Below are 14,388 nucleotides of genomic sequence, written 5' to 3' on the forward strand. Positions count from 1 at the left end.
CACACACACCCCTTCTCCTATCCCAAACACACACACCCCTTCCCCATCTCAAACACACACGCCCCTTCCTCATCCCAAAAACACACGCCCCTTCCCCATGCCCAAACACACACGCCCCTTCCCCAATTCCAAACACACACACCCCTTCCCCCATTCAAAAACACACACACACCCCTTCCCCATCCCAAACACACACACCCCTTCCCCCCCTCCCAAACACACACGCCCCTTCCCCATCCCAAACACACACGCCCCTTCCCCCTCCCAAACACACACGCCCCTTCCCCCTCCCAAACACACACGCCCCTTCCCCCTCCCAAACACACACGCCCCCCCCCCCCTCCCAAACACACACGCCCCTTCCCCGTCCCAAACACACACGCCCCTTCCCCCTCCCAAAAACACACACACCCCTTCCCCCTCCCAAACACACACGCCCCTTCCCCCTCCCAAACACACACACCCCTTCCCCGTCCCAAACACACACACCCCTTCCCCGTCCCAAACACACACACCCCTTCCCCTATCCCAAACACACACACACCCCTCCCCATCCCAAACACACACACCCCTTCTCCTATCCCAAACACACACACCCCTTCTCCTATCCCAAACACACACACCCCTTCCCCATCTCAAACACACACGCCCCTTCCTCATCCCAAACACACACACCCCTTCCCCATCTCAAACACACACGCCCCTTCCTCATCCCAAACACACACACCCCTTCCCCATCCCAAACACACACACCCCTTCCCCACCCCAAACACACACACCCCTTCCCCACCCCAAAACACACACACCCCTTCCCCACCCCAAACACACACACCCCTTCCCCACCCCAAACACACACACACCCCTTCCCCACCCCCCTTCCCCACCCCAAACACACACCCCTTCCCCACCCCAAACACACACACCCCTTCCCCCCCAACAACACACCCCTTCCCCATCCCAAACACACACACACCCCTTCCCCCATTCAAAACACACACACCCCTTCCCCATCCCAAACACACACACCCCTTCCCCATCCCACACACACCCCTTCCCCATCCCAAAACACACACACCCCTTCCCCATCCCAACACACACACACCCCTTCCCCATCCCAAACACACACACCCCTTCCCCATCCCAAACACACACAACCCTTCCCCATCCCAAACACACACACCCCTTCCCCTATCCCAACACACACACCCCTCCCCATCCCAAACACACACACCCCTTCTCCTATCCCAAACACACACACCCCTTCTCCTATCCCAAACACACACACCCCTTCCCCATCTCAAACACACACGCCCCTTCCTCTTCCCAAACACACACACCCCTTCCTCATCCCAAACACGCCCCTTCCCCAATTCCAAACACACAAACCCCTTCCCCCATCCAAAACACACACACCCCTTCCCCATCCCAAACACACACACCCCTTCCCCATCCCAAACACACACACCCCTTCCCCATCCCAAACACACACACCCCTTCCCCATCCCAAACACACACACCCCTTCCCCATCCCAAACACACACACCCCTTCCCCATCCCAAACACACACACCCCTTCCCCATCCCAAAGACACACACCCCTTCCCCCTCCCAAACACACACAGCCCTTCCCCCTCCCAAACACACACGCCCCTTCCCCCTCCCAAACACACACGCCCCTTCCCCCTCCCAAACACACACGCCCCTTCCCCCTCCCAAACACACACGCCCCTTCCCCCTCCCAAACACACACGCCCCTTCCCCCTCCCAAACACACACGCCCCTTCCCCGTCCCAAACACACACGCCCCTTCCCCGTCCCAAACACACACACCCCTTCCCCCTCCCAAACACACACGCCCCTCCCCATCCCAAACACACACACCCCTTCCCCGTCCCAAACACACACACACCCCCTTCCCCGTCCCAAACACACACACCCCTTCCCCTATCCCAAACACACACACCCCTCCCCATCCCAAACACACACACCCCTTCTCCATCCCAAACACACACACCCCTTCTCCTATCCCAAACACACACACCCCTTCTCCTATCCCAAACACACACACCCCTTCCCCATCTCAAACACACACGCCCCTTCCTCATCCCAAAAACACACACCCCTTCCTCATCCCAAACACACACGCCCCTTCCCCAATTCCAAACACACACACCCCTTCCCCCATTCAAAACACACACACCCCTTCCCCATCCCAAACACACACACCCCTTCCCCATCCCAAACACACACACCCCTTCCCCATCCCAAACACACACACCCCTTCCCCACCCCAAACACACACACCCCTTCCCCATCCCAAACACACACACCCCTTCCCCCATTCAAAACACACACACCCCTTCCCCATCCCAAACACACACACCCCTTCCCCATCCCACACAAACACCTTCCTTCCCCATCCCAAACACACACACCCCTTCCCCATCCCAAACACACACACCCCTTCCCCATCCCAAACACACACACCCCTTCCCCATCCCAAACACACACACCCCTTCCCCATCCCAAACACACACACCCCTTCCCCATCCCAAACACACACACCCCTTCCCCATCCCAAACACACACACCCCTTCCCCATCCCAAACACACACACCCCTTCCCCATCCAAAACACACACACCCCTTCCCCATCCCAAACACACACACCCCTTCCCCCATTCAAAACACACACACCCCTTCCCCATCCCAAACACACACACACCCCTTCCCCATCCCACACACACCCCTTCCCCATCCCAAACACACACACCCCTTCCCCATCCCAAACACACACACCCCTTCCCCATCCCAAACACACACACCCCTTCCCCATCCCAAACACACACACCCCTTCCCCATCCCAAACACACACACCCCTTCCCCATCCCAAACACACACTCCTTCCCCATCCCAAACACACACACCCCTTCCCCTATCCCAGAACATATGAACCAACTCAATTTATTTGAACATGCCAGGCACTGAACTAAGAGAAGCAAAGTAACAAGAGGAATATTGTATTGTCCTCCCTGAACTTACCACCTGCACGGGGAAGCAGGAGGCTACCAGATAGGTTGTCAAACGCCATAAGATATCCCACTGAGTCTGGAATGGATCTAACTCCCTAGGCCCAGGCTTGCCTAACTTGGCCCCAGCAGCCTCAGCTTCATCCCAGCCCTCCCTCAGCCTCACCACATGGCCCCTGCTGGCCCTAATGCACCAGGTCACCGTCACTCCTCCTGCTGGTCCTAACACACCAAGTCACCCTCACGCCTCCCGCAGCCTCACCACGTGGCCCCTGCTGGCCCTATCGCACCCAGGTGGCCTTCACCTTCTACTCCAGTCTGGAGAGCCCCACTTCTGTCATCTTCTGGTGAATTCCTCCTTGCGTTCTCACGTGAATTTCATGTGTTTACCTCTAGAAAGTCTTCCTAGAGACTTGCAGGACAGACACGAAAGCCTTCTGAATCCCTCTTCCTATAAGAATCATGCTGACCTAATCTGGGCCAATGCTCTTTTAGCCCTGAGATGGTGGAAACATTCTGGACACTCACAGGGATGAGGCAGGGGAAGGAAGCAGGGAGAGGAAAGAAGGAGGAGACAGGGAGGAAGCAGGAGAGAGGGAAGAGTGTGGTGTTGAGTAAGTCACCATCCCTATCTACAACATTTATCGGGCACCTCCTGATGTTGGAACAGTCACTGCCATCTGTGTGCTAACTGGCTGTGGGAGGAGACAGACTCTCGAACAAATTCATGTCCCCATGCTAGTCAGGCCCTGGGATCTAAGCTCACAACATGGATTTTGGTGTCTAAAGTTTGTTCGTTCCCCCCACCTTCCCCGACCCCCATAGGACTATGCTAGCTGTCTTTAAAAAGAAGAAAAAAGAAAGAAATAGGCACGCTGTGGAATACAGTCAGTAGGTCGACACATTTTATTGAGTAAAATTACTGAAGAACTCACAGACAGTACAACCCACCCTTTCCAACATATGGTTCTGTGAGTTTTGGCAAACACATACAAAATGGTATCTTCACCCCAAAACATCCCCTCCTGCCGCCCCTTGCAGTCAACCCCTCCCCTGCTGCACCCCACACTGCTCCACTGGCAACCAATGACCTGTCTTCTGTCCTGTGGTTTTGCCTTTTCGAGTTTGTCTTATGAATGGAATCTTATAGCAATTATATGAAATAATCATCAGGAATGTATTGCTTGACCCAGTTCTCTAATGCTTTTTGTCCACTTTCTTTCGTTGCATTTTCTTTATCATCTCTGCACCAGACAACGACATAACGTCATCTTCTTTAGAGAAAATAGATGTTAGGATTTCCTTGACATCACAAATTCTTAGTGGAAATGCCACAGCGTGTGGAATGCTTCCAGTGTAAGGGCAGGTCCTGCGGCAGGTCTTTGCTCTCACCCTGCCCCCGCCACTGTGCAGCTGATGTGGGTGACGGAAGCAGCCCGGGGGCCTCAGTGGCATCACCACCAGGGGTGGGGGGATCCTCAAGCTGGGGCAGAACTCCCCCACCCCACCCTTCTGTGAATGGCCCGACTGCTGCTTCCTTTCCTGTCTTCACAGGAGCACTCGGGGACCTTGGAAGGAGTCTCTGCATGTGAGAGGCTTAAGCTGAAATGTCTTCCTGTTAAACATATCTCTGCCTTTGCCTTTCTCTTAGGATATCACAGAGGGACTCAGGAAGCAGCAATGCCCCGCAAGCTTCCACAGACGCTTTGCAGTGTTCACAACGCGTCAACACTGCAGTGCAAAGACGGCACATCAGCCATTCTCAGTCCTTCCTGCTTACGGAGAAGAAAAAGGGGACGCAACTCAGACACCTGGATTCGGAAGGAGAGACTTGTTAATAGTGTAGTGGAAAAGGAAGATGAATTGAAATGCTTGCCCAGATTTTCTAGATCATCAGTATTTTGCTATTCCCTCTCTACCAAGCGGGTGCTGGTTAGAGAGATCGCTGAAAATATGTTTCACTCTGTTCAGACTGCCCCTGCGGAAGAAACCTCACTGTCAGCTGAGTTCCGCTGAACTCACAGCTGTGGTTCTGCCTTGTCTCCACCGATAAGCCTGTGACAGTGCACTTCTCAGATGGCAGGCAGAGACCATTACGGCTCCTGGCACCTTTACTGCAAACAAGATGAAGCTTTCTGTTTGATCAGATGTACTCACAACTACTTATCGTCCCTCACACCCATGGGCTGATCATCTGTCACTGACACTAGGAAATTTAATGAAAACAAATGAAATTCTTTGAGCTTCCTGGAGAGCATCTATTTCAAGAGGAAGACAAACACCAGCCCAGCCATTGTGGGCTGGATGGCGGGGTGAGACCTTAAGCAAATGCTCAATGTTCATTTCATTTCCTGAGGATTTTATTACAATATTTAGATACATTCGAGCCCCAGAGCTAGAAGGCTTTTCTATGCCATCAGAATTATTTCTTGTGATGTGGCCAGTTCTCTTTCTGAACACATTTCCTAAATAATTCCTCCACCCCCACCTCCTCTCCCACCCCTCTGATCTAACTTTTGGCATAGGTGAGCAGAAAAGCTCAAATGGGAGGTCAGCTCTTAGATTCATGGCTTGGCAAGCTGGTCTCACATCAGAACAGGAGTCATGCAGAAAAACCAGTCAGAGGCTGGGAAGAACAAGACCAAACGATGCCTCCCATGTCTGTTTACGGGATATTAGTTATCTTCAGGAAATAGCTGTTTACAAGTTCTGACGCTCAAAACAGTCAGGAAAACAGCCGCTTCAGGTCTCTGAAGGTCAAAGTCATGGCCCAGTGCCAGGAATGTTATAGCTTACCTTGCTTCTCAGGATAAACACAGAGAACTAACTTATTTCTCAGGTGAGTAGCACTTCAAGTCACTTGGGTAGAAGAGATGAACCTGCCCACCTTGAACGTTGAGGCTGTGGGGAGCAGAGACCGTTCTAACACAGATTAGTAAAGGACTGTTGACAGCTGCAAGGAGAGCAAAGAAACCACTGCATTTCATCAGCAGCATGTAACTGCGGGTCCCAAAGCCCTGACTCATAGAGCTTACTCCTCAGTGGATGCTCTAGAAACATCCTCATCTTTTGCCCACAGGGCCTATCCACAACGTGGCTCTACCTCACATGGCCATGGAACTAGAGCAAGTCCTCCCAGATCCATTTTCTTAGTGACCAAAGCAGCTTTCTTGGTCATGGAGGGAAGAAGAGAGAAGAAACTATCATCGTAGTCCAGGAATGGGTGTCCTAGGATGCTTGCGTTCCTTTTCTAAAGCAGTCTTTGAACAATTCTTATAATCTCAGGAAAACAAGCCCGTGGCATAGTCTGGACAGAAGATGCATGTGGGAGGATGGACACTGCACTGTGCAGGACCCGATGGCCATGGCTGCTGCTTCAAGAGAAGAGTGTCCAGTCTCTTGGGCCACCATAAGGGACAAATTTTGCCCTTGCTGAGTAAGCTCCCAGAGGGCAGAGGCCATGTAGATGGAACTCCCAGGCTTCGGTGTCCCTGGCCCAGCAACTGGCACAGGCAGTAGCTGGAGAATGCCCAGTGATGAACTATGGTGGGGCTTGGAGGGTTACACCTTCCAGATGGGTCTCCTGGAGTCAGCTGAGAGCTAATGAGGGTTAGTCCCAGCTTCAACTGAAGCAAAAACTCAGGATGCCAATTAGTAAGCTCATATCTCCCAGCTTCAAACCCACTCTTCTCTCCTCTGCTATGCTGGGGCTGGGACCTGCAAGCCTGATTCTTGCTTTGCCAGATGGTCCCTAGTAGGCTCTGCCAAGACAGGTACTCAAGGGAGAGCACAGGGCTGGAGGAGGGAGAAGGGACCTGCTCCTTTGTATTTGTTGTCTGTTCCCATGAGCAGCCTCCAGCAGCACTTCCTGCCTGCTTCCTTTTCCTCAGAGATCACTTCCTGTTCTTGTCAGCATCACCTCAGCCACACGTCTTCCCCCAGGCAACGAAAGTGCCTGCCAGGAGCAGCAGCTGGGTCCAGCTTGCAGCTTTCTCAACATTTGCCAACAAGTTTCATTGTGCCCTGACCCTCAGTGATGCCAGCACACCCCTTCAGGGGCCATGGTCCCAGCCCCACAAGACTCCTCCTTCAGCTCAGAGACACCAGCACCAGCAGCTGATGTTCCCTCCTCCTGGGGGGTCCGAGTTTCCATGCTGTGGGGGCTTTTCCTCCATGTTTCTGCATATTAATAATTCCATGCTCCCCCAGCCCTAAGGGAGGCAGCTGGTTGCCATAGTTATAACCTCTGTGACAACTTGGAGTTTTTGTATATTTTCCCCTTTTCAGTTAACTGTAATTATTTTAAATTCTCTTTATGAAAATAACTGGTGTGACTTCTACCTCCTGCCTCACCCATGACTGATGTACTCAGTGTTTTTCTCTAATCCAGGCAGTGGCAGGGAGCCTGGAGTTAACACAGAACATTGAGACTCAGGTCCCAATTAGCTCTGTCACTTGGGTAAGTCAGAACCTCCTTCAGACGGTCTTACCTTTAGAGATCATTTTACATTAGATTGTGAATGGTGACCATGGGCAGATTGAAGCCTGTGTATGTGTCAGCCTCTGTCCCGCGCCTGGGTGGACAGTTTTATTATGCAACCTGAATTTCTTTCGGTGGAGCACGTCTTCCCCATTTACATCTATAATGTCTGTCTAGCCCCTGATTGGCCCCTGGATCCAGATTGTTTTCAAGGCTCCTTCTAGCTCTGACATTCTTTTGTTTCCAGCCAGGTGCAATGCTGTCCTGCTCATGACCTGTGCTTTTGCTAGGAGTTTGGAGAATGTCACAAGGCAGTATAAGTGATGTAAATGCTCCCAGCCACAGACATAGGAAAAAACGCAAGAAATAACTGGTCCCCCTGTCTTGGTCACACTGAGAAGTGCAGACTCTCTGGAGGTATAAAACAACATGCTGAAGTTGTGCTCTTTGGAGTCCTTAGGGGCTATAGCCCATTCCTCATCTGCAGTGGTTACTGCCTTACCAGCAGATTTGCTGGAACAGATGTAGACTTTTCCCCTGACTTGAGCATGCAACAAGAGGCTTGGCCACTGGTGGGAGAATGGTTGTGGTTTTCTGGGAAACTAATAGATCTCTTGCCACCTCTAACCATCATCAGGATCCTTGCCCAGCTCATCAAGATTGCAGCCCGTGTGTAAGAAAGTGGCATGTGGAGATGATGTGGCATCTTACTTGATGTCAAAAAGTAGCATCATGTGCAGCTGGAAAGCCCTACAAAGTCCAGCTCCTCCTTCCTTCTGCTTTTAACTTCAATAGATTTGTCTCTGGGCAAGAGCTACTCAGAGAGACTGCCTTTGAAGGATCTTCACTTCCACCAAAATAAACTCTTGCTTTAGTACACACTCTGAGAAAGAAGGACTTTGAGGTCGAACAGCTGTGAGCATTGTCAGCATCAAGGAGAACGTGTGTGAGCCTGGCTGTTTGGGAGACACAGAGGCTGCAACGAAGCTAGGTACCCCTCTCCCTGCCTGAACACGACCTGCCACCCACATCCTGCTGCAACTTCTCCTCACCTGAGGTGTGTCCTCATCCCTCAGGGCCTCTTGCTTTTGTGGGAAGCTGTCACTGGGTGCAGCTATGGCCAGTGACAGTCTGTCCCCCATTGGTGATGATGCCATTGGAGGGACTAGGAGGACCTTTTCTGCTTGCACCAAACTGAGAAGTTAGTTCACTAAATGTTCCAGTGAATTAATACCTGAAGCACAATTGTCCTTTTGACTAACAGCGCTGAATTCATACAAACTGGACCATGCTGAAATTTTTTGGAGGCCCTAGGTTAGGAGTATTGTTACTGAAATGCCAGGGTTTTGGTCTAGATCCTGTTGCTCACTGCACAGAAAGCCAGTCACTGGGATGAATACTGCCAGGGAAGAAGGCTTTAATTGAATGCTTCAGCAAAGGAAGTGGGAGATCAGTCTCAAATCCATCTTCCTGACTGACTAAAATTAGGGATTTATATAGCAGGGAAGAAATGTAGCCATGAAACAGAAATTAGGGAGAGGCAAGGAAGAGGGGTTGTTCAACAGGAAGCAGGTGGTCACTTGGTAGTCATGCTGGGTGAGGGGTCTATGTCTCATTGTCCAGATGTGGTGATCTGCTGAAGTCCAGCTTCTTGATGCCATCTGCGAGGCCTGATGGTCGGTTTCCTGAGAAAGGAACTCAGATAAGTGAAATGTAACTTTCTCAAGTTTTAACTCTGGGAGGATCATTTTCTGTTTATTCAAAGAAATCATAGACATCAGTTCTATGGGACCATTGGGCCGGTTTCAGTATCAGCCTATGAGCCATGTGCTCCATAGAAACTGACCTGCTTCACTGAACCACACACACTCAGGGTGGCTGAGCTTTTGGTTCTATTCCAGCAAAAGGGTTCCCTGTAAATGCAAGGCATGGATTGAGCAACCCATTTCTGATGGCCCCACACAGACACTTCATGTTAACATTAATTTATAGGCCGTCCTGTTGAATCTAAAAACAATCTTTTCATTTATGGCCAGGGCCGATATGATTATGTTGAGGCCCAGAAGGTCAATTGGGAGGTCAAGGCGGGTGGATCGCTTGAAAATCAGGCTGGGGATAAAATCAGATGCTATGCACAGATTATTTGATGCCCAGGCATCCCTGGGCTTAAGGACACAATGCTCCTGTGCAGTTGCTGGTCTAAGTCATAAACGGAGCCCCACAGCCAGCACGTAGCTTTGTGACAGCTGTGCCCGCATGGGGCTTTTGTCTTCTGTTCACAAAGCAAGGATTAGGTAGGAGCCCAAAGACAGGACGGGAACTTTACTCGGTCCTGCTGGCTGCTGCAGTACATAAGTTGGACCCATTGCAGCTGGGCATCTGAGGGTCTGAGGAGATGATGCTTCTCCATGACAAGAGCCTCTGAGATCTCAGAACTCCAAACGCACCAAAGGTCAAAGAAAAAGAGCAGAACAGCCAGCCCCTGCATGGTGCAGGACAGCACTCTGCACTCCGATCTTGTCCTTTCGTTGTTAATATTTAATTCAGAAGCTTGTTTCTTTCTCCCTATTACGTGCGAGTTTGAAGGCTGAGTCTCGGCTGTCACGTGCCCTTATCTTTCCTCCCCCAGGAATATCCTGAAACAGTGGTAGCTAATGGGAACAAAACTCTAGTCAGCAACCTTTCAGGCGCCCTTTAATCTGGCCTCTACCTGCCTCCCCAATCCCACGCTCTCCTGTTTTTCTCTTCATGTCATAGCCAGGATGGGTGATTTCTGCCATTCAAGGTCTTTTCTCAATCTGGGGTGATCTCTCTGACACACTTCTCAACTCTTAGATCTCAGGCCAAATGTCGCTTGCCCCCGAGCCTCCCAGACTAGAGCATTTCTCTAGCACGTGCTCTTCAGCATCCTTGACTTTTCCATCATAACATGTATCACAATTTGCAGTCATACAGTTGTGCCATTATTGGTCCACAGCCCGAGTGGAATGGGAGCTCCCAGAGGGAGGACTTGTGGCCATGATGCCCACACCGCCCACTGCTGCGTGTCCGGCACTGGGCCCTGGGCCAGGATATAGAAGACGCTTGTGAATGTGTGTTCATTGACTGAATGGTGGATTGCAGGGCCCCGATGAGGAGCCAACTCTTCTCTCACAAGGAGTAAGAAGGACACAGCCAGCTTGCTCTGCATTCTCTGTGCCATGCTCCTTCTCAACTAGGTGGCCGGTGGAGCCGCACAAACGGCCAGAGTTCCTTCCCCTCTCCCACTGCAGGAGGAGGGGCTGGGGAGGTGGCCATGACATGAATCTACACAGGTGGCTTCAAGTAGGGCAAGCGTCCTCCATTCCTTATGAACATTCTCAGGCTAACTTCAAATACCTTGGTCATCTCACTGTCCTTGTCCCTCCCAACCCCCAGTCCCCAAGGGGTACAGAGTGAGAGAGGGGCCATGGGGATGGCAGGCAGGGAATAATGGCACACGGCATATGCTCATGAGGACCGATGCTGGGGAGCAGGCTTGAGGTGTGCAGTGGAAGACCCTGGCTGGCACCAGTGTCTTCTGGGCAGAGCTACACACATGGACAACTCTTCCAATGCCCAACTTGTCCAAACTCTTCGGATAAGAAGTCTGAAGGAACACCCCAGGCCCCAAACCCTCAAGGGAATGCTGCACTCCTTGGCCGGAAATTCTTTACTAAAAACAAACAACTACACATAGGTGCGCTGAGAGACTGTTGCTCTAGGAGAAGGCACTGAAAACCCTTCATAAATGTAAACATGGCCCTTCCCATTCACTTGTAAGGGATAAACAGCCAGTATTTTCATCACTCTGCAGCTGAAGGCTTGCACCCACCATGGGTCAACTCTTCGTATTAGATTCACTGAAATCAAACTTTAAACACCACGAAGTCATTTGTGATGGCAGGCCACCACACTCCTTGTTTGGCTTCTAGCTTGTTTTTAGGAGAAAAGCTAACAGAGTTTAGAAATCAACCAAAGTGCAATTTTTTATTCTAAACCCTTAATTACCACAAACTGGTATTTCTTATTGTTCTCTGTGAGATAGTCCTGGCAGCTTTGACAGAGCAGTCGCAGCCCGCCTTCCTTCCTTCCTTCTGCAAGAGTGGGAAGTTAACGCTGGAGTCACAGGAATAGCAAACCCCGAGGCTGTTCTCCAGTGAGATGCTCTCAGGCACAACTGTAAGTGCTACTGGAAAGACACAAACACTTCTGCAAATGTTAACTGTGCGTAAGAATTCTGGACACTTTGAGTGCTTTCAAGCAGTGATGAGTGATGTTTAATTATATTTTTCACATTTTCCCCACCGGATTTAATTTCTGGAGAAAGGCTTCCCTCTTTCTGGTGATATGTCTCGATGTTACCAAATCATTTCCTGTATTTTAATCTTGTGGGGCTTTCTGCATTTTACTTCCCCTTCTTCGATGCTTAGAGAAAGATGGCTTGTGCATCTTTTTGCAAACATAGCCATTTGTCTCTCTCTGAATGGGGAAGAATCTGCCTTTTCGGCAATGGAGAAGGGGAAAACCAAGTCAATGAACTTCAAATTCCGTGTTTGGAGAGGTAATCCTTAGGAAAAAACCTCATTATGTCATTTTCAAATACAAGAGTATATTTCAAATGAGGATAGTCAAAGAAAGGATGTTTTGCATTTAGTCAATTTTTCAAGAGTCACACAGGAGAGAGCTTTCTAGAAAGGCATGGGGTAACCTTGGGAGATGTGCCACAGACAGGTGCCCAGAGTTCCTGGATGATAAGTGTGCGCATGCGCTATTTGCAGGTAACAAGGATGAACTCACATCCCTCAACCCCTTCAGTTCAGTCGACTGCCTTTTTGTTCCTTCTACCATTATAAAGTTTAACAGGGTTCTACTGGATCCCAAATAATCATTCTGAAGGTAACGCCCTGGTCAACACTAATATCACCCCTCTAACTTAAAGGTACCACTACAGGATCAATTTGAAACAGGATGCTTCAGAAATTTGTAATAACGGGCAATTTTTGTCAATTTGGAAATAATTCCCTGTGTGCAAAGTTCAAAATCGTGTACCACAGAATCATTTCCCATCTAATGAACTGTCATCAGTGAAAGCAGTTTCAACAGAAAAAAAAAAAAAAAAAAAAAACCAAAACCAAAAACCAAACAAACAAAAAAACCAAGAAAGTCAATAGCCAGGTCTTCTTGTATGTGAAAAAAGCCGTTTTGGAAAGGAGGAATACACAAGGTTTAATTTGCAAGAATGAATCTCTGTAGATTAGTTTTAGTCTTTGATTAGTTTTCCCAAAACCTAAATCAGCTGTCATGATAAGCTAAGCAAAACTAAAGCAGTTAATTTTGCCATCTCACTGTCCTTGTCTCTCCCAGCCCCCAGTTAATTTTGCCATGGATTTATTTTGCCTAACTTTTCTACTCCCCTTCTTTTATTTAACATGGAAAAAGAAAGACCTTTCTGATAAAGTCGGATGGGATCTGAATCCCTCCTATAGGTGTGTCAGATTATGGGAGGAGAAGGGTCTCCTGAGGCAGAGACGTTCAACTGTCAACTGATGACACTTCAAGGCAACATTTTAATCAAGGCAACATTTTAGACATTTATAAATGAGAGTGTACTTGGAAAACCTAATGCTACTGTTTGAAGCATGTCAGGCCTGAATCGCTATGTACATTCTCTTTGAGGAGACAAGGCAAGCCTTGTGGTAGGCTCAGAATATCGGTAAGGTGCCACATCCCCTTAGCACGGGGGGCTCCCCATCCCTGAGTGAGCGCCTGAGGAAATGGGGTCTTGCGGTTGTGTGCTGCAGGAGATGTGTCCAGAAAAAAAAAAAATTCTTGTCTTTAACAGTTGAATCCAGAACACCAACGTGACCCTGCACCACAGATGGTCCCCAAAGCGGTCTCCACCTCTGAGTCCATGGCATGCTCTAGCCGTGAAAGCTTTTGGCTGCTTCTGCCCAGACTTGGACATGTATGCTGTCTACAGCTCTGAGTAGATCAGGGACCAAATTGGGCAGAACTAGCTCCCTCTGCATAAAATTGTAAATAGAATCAGCCCTGGGGTGGGATACTCTGTGTATCCTCAAAGCATCCCCCATTATGAGCCATAGAATCTTCTAGATATCAGTCATTGGGGAAGCCAGCATGACCTGGTTACTCCCTATTCATATGCCAAAATTAATCACAGAGTTAAATGTGAATCTTTCTAATTCAGCAATAGCAAGGTCTGAGTGGGAACTGGGTGGAAGGTTACAATACCAGTGATATAAACAAATTTGGTACACATATTAACCATCCAAGTAAGACCTAGGAGTGAATGTCAAAACTACTTAAATAAAAAATTCTGTTTAAGTTCCTTAGATTTGTCCAACTGACTGCCAAAGTATTTATGTTCATGGCACTTCAACGTGAATTGCTGAAAGTGGTCAGCTTGGCGTTACTTTGGGAATATCCAATTGCTAATCTTCTTTTACTCTTTTAAATTAGTCCAAATCAATGGAGTTTCCATTTGTTATCCTAACTCTGTCATCTGTCTTATCTTCACTCCAGAAAGGAATTCTGTTATTTGTTTAGATGTGACTTTTCATTTGCTTTTCCACTTTCCCTCATGTTTTATTCAGAATCAGCTGCCTTTAAATCGGATTGGAGTATGTACTTCCTGTCCACACACGAGGGACTGAAATGAGTCCGAATGACGTGGTTTATTCCTCTGCTGTAACCATGGGCTAGAATGAAACTCAAGAGACCATTCAGAACCACAGCTTCATTTTCAGATGGGGAGACTGAGGCCTAGAGAGGAAAAACGACTCCCACGTTATGGCTGACTTTAGCCAGAGCTTGCTAGTAGTACTCAAACTCCCAACTCA

At 49.3% G+C, this 14,388-nt stretch overlaps 1 protein-coding gene across 1 annotated transcript in view; it reads right to left on the reverse strand.

Annotated features, from left to right (window-relative positions):
• LOC126929186 (eukaryotic initiation factor 4A-I-like) overlaps positions 1-14,388 on the reverse strand; it is a 515,423-nt gene that overhangs the window by 72,115 nt on the left and 428,920 nt on the right. The window lies entirely within an intron of this gene.

Source organism: Macaca thibetana, chromosome 10, assembly GCF_024542745.1.
Source record: "Macaca thibetana thibetana isolate TM-01 chromosome 10, ASM2454274v1, whole genome shotgun sequence".
Taxonomy (NCBI): Eukaryota; Metazoa; Chordata; class Mammalia; order Primates; family Cercopithecidae; genus Macaca; species Macaca thibetana.